General features: G+C 37.0%; 1 long non-coding RNA gene across 2 annotated transcripts; it reads left to right on the top strand.

Moving 5' to 3' along the window:
* Positions 1-6,594: 6,594 nt before the first annotated feature.
* On the top strand, positions 6,595-7,074 carry LOC107656257 (uncharacterized). Of its 2 annotated transcripts, none has more exons than XR_001630542.1 (3): positions 6,595-6,676; positions 6,745-6,818; positions 6,890-7,074. It is a non-coding gene; the product is annotated as an uncharacterized LOC107656257 (long non-coding RNA). The 2 variants fall into 2 exon arrangements; XR_001630543.1 differs by having other exon boundaries at positions 6,887-7,074.
* The last annotated feature ends 890 nt before the right edge of the window (positions 7,075-7,964 follow it).

Raw genomic sequence — 7,964 nt, 5'->3', positions numbered from 1 at the left:
CAAGATTCACAAATGCAAAACACGCTTTATGAATGCACAAGTGTTTTCACATGTCTTTGCATTTTTGAATTGATTGTTGGATCTGCATTTTCAAATCTCTAACAATCACAGCACAAATGTAAATGAAAAAAAAAAAAGTTTTGCATTTGTGAATGTTTTTTTTTAAAAATTGGTTACACATTTGTGTTAACTAAAACTATTAACAATAGTTTTCCTTAATTGCAATAAAATAAAATACAAGTATTAGATGAAAAACCTAAACCTAAAAAAATATTGTCTTAGCAACTAACATAAAATAAGCTTAGGTTTAAGTACTAGAATTACTAAAACTTAAACTAAAATAAATTAAAGTTAAATAATAATAAAAAAAGAAACAAAACTGCTCAAATCTAAACTTCAAACATAAAAACAAAAGCTATTTTGAAATATTCATTAACATTTATTAATATATGAATAAATAGATGAATAAATATTATATACATATAAATAATATATAAACAATACTAAAATAACAGTCCAATGAGTCGTGTGAACTGCCAAATATGATTAATAAATGCATAATCTAATTCACATTCCCATAATAAAATGAATACATTTATGAAATACGATTCACAAATGCAAAACACGATTTATCAATGCACAAGTGTTTTCATATAATTTTAAATTTTTATTGATTGTTGAATCCGCATTTTCAAATCTCCAATCCATTCATAATGCAAAAACATTAACACATTTTACATTTGTGAATTTAGTTTTTTTGAATGTGAAATTGGTTACACATTTCTGAATCTTTTTTTAAATAAACATTAATTTTATTGATTTTGTAAATGTTTATTAGGTTATGTATCATATTTTGCAAAATTGTTGATATATGAACACAAAGAATGCTAAATTGAAAAAGTGAAATGAATTCTTCCATTGTTATCTAGTAAAAAGTGGTAAACAGCTGCCACTAGTACTCACTCGTGATGATAACCAACGTATCAGCTTCGGACCTAAAAGTACAAGATGAAAAGAGTACAACAATAAAGTTTGTGTTCAGGCCAAACAGCCTCAGATTCCCCTCTAATTCAACTTCGCCCAAAATAAACTATTTAAAAAGCACTGCACAGCAAAATAACTGTTACTAGCCATTTCTTTGATTTACAAAGTCTCTCCTTTAGCACTGCACTGGATGCAGAGATAAAGAAACTGCTTCTGAAGGACAAACATCAACAACCTATTTACCTACCTGAATGTCCCCAAAGCATCTGCCACACACCATCCCAGCAGCCATTTCACCTCTGCCCTGAATCACAATTCTGGGTGAACAGATCAGAAAAAAGAGGACAGGCGTGACTATCATAGGCCTCGAATCTGGAAATGAACACAAGCCTGTAGCAACGTCTGTCCTAAATTACCTCCTCCAAACAAATTCGCCGTTCACATTGTTTGAAGCACTGGTGTGATGAGCAGCAATAAAAGGATTCTTCTGGTTATAATGAGCATCTATTCGCTGTCACGCGACACTCACTCAAAGGCAGGAAACGAAATCACATCACACAGCATATCATTACTGCTTGGTACAGTACACTAATTGGTCAGCTTTTCCTCTTGTACTTTCAAACTCCCACGTTAAAACCTCTTCTCCAGGAAGACGCAAGCACGCCGTATTTGGCACTTCATAATTGTAGTGCACACTAGGGTGAAGGAATGGAGATCAATGTTAACGCCCTGCCCCAATAACAGCCGCGTGGATTAACATGAGGCAAGTAGCAAACGCTTATTGAAAATGCTAGGCTAGGTATGATGGAGGGTTTAGGGGGATTCAGAGTGGGTGACCAGTAAAATTTCCAACGGTACCTGCTCGTATCTCAGACTGCCTGACGGACATCTCAGCATGGATGAAAGAACATCACCTACAGCTCAACCTGGCAAAGACAGAGCTTCTTATCTCCCCAGCCACTCAATCAGTACAGCACCAGTTTACCATCCAACTGGGCTCATCAACGATAATCGCTTCGAGTTCGACCAGGAATCTTGGGGTGATCCTTGATGATCAGCTGACCTTTAAAGATCCTATTGCAAAAACAGCACAATCATGCAGGTTCGCACATCGCACTACACAACATCAGGAAGATCAGACCCTTCCTAACAAAGCATGCACCACAGCTTCTCGTACAGGCTCTTGTCACTGATAGGCTGGACTATTGCAATGCGCTTCTGGCTGGATTTCCAACATGTGCAATCAGACCTCTGCAAATGATTCAGAATGCAGCAGCACATCTTGTTTTCAATGAGCCCAAGAGAGCCCACCCTGTTGAAAAAACTGCATATGGTGGTTAGGTATGTTTTGAGGCATGGTAGCTGGTTTGAGCTGGTCCTTAGTTGGTAATGAGCTGGTTTAAACTAGCTCCTGCTCAGGACCAGCTCAAACCAGCTACCATGCTTCAATGCGCACTTCTCGTGTTTATTGCTTGGTGTATTCCTCAACTGTAAGTCGCTTTAGATAAAAGCATCTGCCAAATGAATAAATGTAAATTTCACACCATGGCAATTATCTGTTGATGGAGATGCTGGAACTGATGGCAAGTAACTTTGCAAGTATGCATAATGATCAGCTCATCTCAAGGAACTTAAAGGGACAGTTCAGCCAAAAATGAAAATTGTCATCATTTACACATCCTCAAGTTGTTCCAAACCTGTTATGACAGTCTTTTTCTGTTCAGTACAAAAGATGATATTTTTAAGAATACAGGTAACCAAATAGTTGACGGGAGCAATTGACTTTAATAGTATGGGGAAAAAAATACTATGGAAGTCAATGGCTACTGTCAACTGTTTTATTACCAACATTCTTCAAAATATCTTCTTTTGTGTTGTGAAAGAAACTCATACAGGTTTGGAACAATTTAAAAGTGAGTAAATTATGTTTTTTTTGTGGGTGAACTATCCCTTTAATGGGACATGCAAAAATTTTGAAAATGTGGCTTTCTTTCACTGTTTCCGTAATGGAAAGTAGTCACTAGATTCCACTAGATGATGCCATTATGCTAATTAGCAAATTCATGATTGTGTCATATTTGCATTCTGGCTAGTGTCATCCCTTAACATTTTTTTGCTACTCTTCTACTCTCACATACAGCCAAAATCCCAATGAAATGCTTTTTTTTCCCTTGTGTCTGTTGTCATGAAATGAAATGAATATGAAATAGTGACTAAACGCAGCCCATTAAGACTACATGTTAACCAGCTGTCCCTTTCAAGCTGCTCTGCATTAAAATACTGATTTCTAATCTAGATGTTGTCTCACATAATCACCATACACTTAACAATGGCTGTGCTAAAATTTGGCTGTATTTACAAGTAAAATGTGACTTAGAGAAAGGGTTAGAAGCAACAAAAAGTGCTCTAGGGTCTGATTTAGATAAAGTTGTAATTTGCCAACTAGATATTTTAATTTCATTTTTGTCCATTCAAAGAAAGTCTTTGGGGTCTAATGTTGTTTTGGACACCATTGACTTTTATTACATGGGCTAAAACACTCTTCAAAATACCTTCTTTTATGTTGTCTGTGTATATCATTTACTATTCTTTTAAGATGGCTTACTCACAAATTGCATACATTTGAATAATCATACATTTGCATTTCCTGCCACCAAGGGCATAGGGATGATCTGAAAAGTGGGTGGGACATCATCAGCTTTGGCATGAATATTAATAAGGGGCCATGACATTCAATACAACAGCTTCTTGGTGTCTAAAGCTGTATTTTTTCCATGCCCGGCTATTTATTTTCATTGCACCGCTACCGATTAAAAAGGTTATGATTATTTTCCAAAACATAGTGGAACTGTTCCACCAAAACTGGATTTTTACCCTCTGGGAGCCTAGAAAACAGTCCCCTTTCCTACAGTCATTTAGAACAAAGTTTTCGGTTTCATAATTCACACTGCATTTATCCTTTGGTTTCTAAAAATTTATTTTTACATGTCCGGCTCTTTCCATTGCACTGCTACCAAGCAAAATGTCATGATTATTTACCAAATAATATATTTTTTTGCCTTTAGGAGTCTGGAAAATAGTCCCCCATTCAGTCGAGTTATTGTAACAAAGTTTTTAGCTTGTATTTCATTCAGCAGTTATCATTTAATTTCTAAAGTTGTCTTTTTTTACATGCCTGGCTACAACTTCTTTCCATTGCACCACTACCAAAAAAATGTTATGGTTATTTACCAAAAAGTTGGGGAAACAATCTTTGGGAGTCTAGAAAATAGCCCCTTTTTCTACAGTAATTTAAAACAAAGTTTTCAGTTTGTAATTCACGCTGCAGTTATCATTTGCTAGTAACTTTAACTTCTGAAAGCATGAGTAAACATTGGTATAGCAATGTTATTAGCCCATTTATTTTAGCAAGGAGGCACAATTCCAATTCCCGTCATCTACCCTTGAGATATCATGGCACTCGGTTGTTTATGAGCTCACCCAATCTCCTGCAAAGTGGCAATGTGAGAGATTCGTGCAGATGGCAATGAACTGTGTGCTTTGCCACGATGAGAAGAGAGAAGGATGCAATCTCTGGAATGATGGCGGACTACAGCACTGCCCAATATGCTTCACTTAGGTTAAATTTACAGCCTCTGTGTCTTCCACGTACGGCTCAGGAAGAGAGGCTGTCCACAATTTCTCTCCTCTCTGCTAAATTCTTCCCCTCCCTCCCTCTTACCTGCTCTGAGACGTCCTTGGGAGCAAGCTTACTTTTATATTTCTCCAGAGGTTTTTAAATATACCGCTGTCATTGTTGGTCTGCCAATAATACCCTTTTTACCTGTTTATCTATCACCGGTGACATTGACAAGTGGAGGATCTGCATTTTGTTGTAAAAGCAGACGCCAAGAATATCAGGATTATCAAGATTAATCAAAGGCTTTTCGAGTCTAAGTGATCTACTGGGGAGTCAAATGGGACGTCTGTGCTAGGACAGGACCCCTGGATATTTACATCTGTCTACAAGCAAAACCTAAAATAGATAGAAACAGTAAAAGCATTAGGGCTGGGAATCGCCAGCTATCACAGGACACATATTGTGGTAATGTAAAAAAAAGGTTAATAAAAAAATTTAATATTTTTTTTTAATAAAAATAATAATTAAACGAAATTAAAATAAAATAAATGTTTAAAAATTAAATTAAATTTAGCTTAATTAAATTATAAAATTATATAGGATTATAATTATATTTTATAATTCCCTTATCTGTGCAAAGAATGCCAAAAGACACACTGCATGCTATATATGAAATATAAGTTATTTTTAAATGTTATTATGTGTTAATATTATGTATCTGTAATATTATTTATAAATATATCAATTCATTTTCCTAATTTTTTAAAGTAACAAAGCAACATCAACATCTCCCATGTATTTCTGGAAGGGGCTGAACATCCAGTAAGGTGCATGTCCTCTCCAATCCTTTGGGGAATAAAAACGACACCCTAATAACCTTTCAGCTTCCCCAGGCTCACCTAAATTTGTGTACATTTTAGAGGTCCAATGCTAACAACATTTGCCATCATAGCTTCATGGCAAAAGGCACAAAAGAGGCAATTACTTGCATTGTGAAAATGACTTACACGGTTTAATCACAGAGTGTTAGCAGGCCTCATTTATCAAAACAGGAGACATGTTCCAGTGTGCTGTGCCAGTGAAGATATGTGTGTCACTGAAGCACTGCAGTAACCGTCAGTCCCCCGGGATGAGATCTCACGGGAGGGCACATGTACAGAGCAGCACGCTTTCTCTGCTCAATGAGCAATGTCGACCTTTTCACGAAATGAACAATAAAACTTCTAAATGGCATTTAAAGGCAGTTGAAACCAGAATGAATGGCCGGAAATCTTTCCCACCGCCACATTTTGTCCTTTAACACTTAACAATGTTTTGCAAGGAGATTAAGAAAGTGGCCCCTGGAGGAACACGTTAGAATGAATCACGAACAAGAGAAGCCTTTTCAGAGAGCCCCGCTTTCAAAATCATCACATCTATGTTTCATAAACCTGTGTTAAATGACAGCACCACTGCGTTTTTCCTCGATTGTTCGCCGCAGTCAATGGAGAACGCCTACGAGCGCTTCTGATGAAAGCCGCGCACTGAACTGAGAAACTCAAGGCTAAACACACACTTTAGTTCAAAAGGACACGCCGTTCAATTAGGATCTTGGCAGAATACTCAAGAAAACCATTTTGTTTTTCACTTGAGGTTATCATACCTTGGTTTTTTCATTGTTAATGCACCCCATATGCAGCCTGGCTGCTTTATATTTTATGATTATACAGGCATATACAGTATAGGCAGAACAATTATTATATTTATCCTGAAGAACTGAAAGGAGGGAACTAAATGATTGTTCCTATTCCAATATTATGAATGTAGCAGAGTGAGGTATAGACCCAGTATGATTGGCTGGCATTACTCAAACTGGTGAACCTATCAGGGTTTGTACTTTATCATGATTGGTCAGTTGGGTAAGTTTCATTAGCCAATTAGTGCCTGTTGTGTATATAAAAGGGGGAAGTGTTTAGTTGCTTGGAATGCATGATCCTTGATACCGCCCCTTTGTGATATGTGGCACTTTGAATGTGTGCTAGCAGTTGGGTTATCCTCCTGTCTGTCGTGTGCTGGCTGTTGGCCAGTTTTCAGGTTTGTCCCTGTTTTAAAAATGCCTTTTTGCCTGCTAAATAGAGGCTTATTACCTTGTTTGTTTTTAGATATGGGCCTGCAAGTAGCTGTAATCCTGCGTGGTGAGCGACCATGTGTATTGCAGCATTGTACTGTTTGCTTGGTAGGTATGGGTAGTTTTAAAGTTTGTTTTAAACCAGCTTTTATGCGTAACTTTTGTTCAATGTCCAGCAGGATTGATTGCACGTCCAGGGGTTTCTAATGATCTTAATTGAAGCGTAACGAACCTCAAGTAACTGACTGCACTTCTGCTCTGCTCTACTCCGTTTTGTTCTGTCTGGAATTCATCTGGGTCCGTCTGTTATATTTTGTTTTGTATTGTTTGGTGTGTGGATTTAGGTGGGAGGGGTTGGCCATGGTACCTTTTACTGCGTGTCCACATGGAGTGCTGTGTTTAATATTACTGATTTTTCACGAGTTTTCACGAGTGTGTGTGTCATGGGTATTGAGTGTGGGGTAGAAATCTGAGGGTCTTTGCTGGCCACCTCCCCCTTTATGTTCTCTTATTGTATTGTACTTGTTTTATAAGTTACTGGTAAAGATGTGTGATGTGTTGTATGTGTTTTTATCATGTTGTTTTTAATAAATTGGCAATGAACCTGTGTCCCTTTGTTTAGGGCTGTTATGTCCCGGTGTATTCCGGGTGGCGTAGTCGACTATAGGATTTTTCTTATTGGTAATTTTCAATCTCCTGACCACTTACTGCCACATACATATAAATATTTAATCTTAAATAAGGTGTCTTTGTGATGTGAAAAGTTGTATGTTTGTAAAATAAATTCAGCCAAAATAAGAGTCCACAATCCATAGAAATGCTTCATCCATTGAAAAAGTTCGCCTCCCTGTTGTCCTTTTGCTTATAGTTCACTGTGGCTTCAGTGCATTGATAGCTTCATTATAAGTACATTTCGAATACATTCTTGATCAGGCATGTATGAAATGCATTTAGTCACTTAACATTCTTGTCTTAGTTTTGTGATTAATTTCTGTAAATTTGTAAATGCAAACATTTTTATGATGTTCTGACTGCATTTACTCTTGTACCCAGCAAAGTGAAGTCATGTTTTAATCAGAAGTAACACATTATATTTTAATTACCTGAGCAATGTAAATCTCGACAAACACCACTGCTTGCCTTGTTCTGTCCCGTGTGCAGAGAAAAGAGACAACTGTCACTTCCGTCACAGTCTGAATAATGCATTGAGTGTGGAGTATATGGACACGCTTATTCCTTATTCCAGTGATGTGA

Source organism: Sinocyclocheilus anshuiensis, unplaced genomic scaffold (assembly GCF_001515605.1).
Source record: "Sinocyclocheilus anshuiensis isolate Anshui unplaced genomic scaffold, SAMN03320099.WGS_v1.1 scaffold183, whole genome shotgun sequence".
Taxonomy (NCBI): Eukaryota; Metazoa; Chordata; class Actinopteri; order Cypriniformes; family Cyprinidae; genus Sinocyclocheilus; species Sinocyclocheilus anshuiensis.
This window is presented reverse-complemented; position numbering and strand designations above follow the sequence as displayed.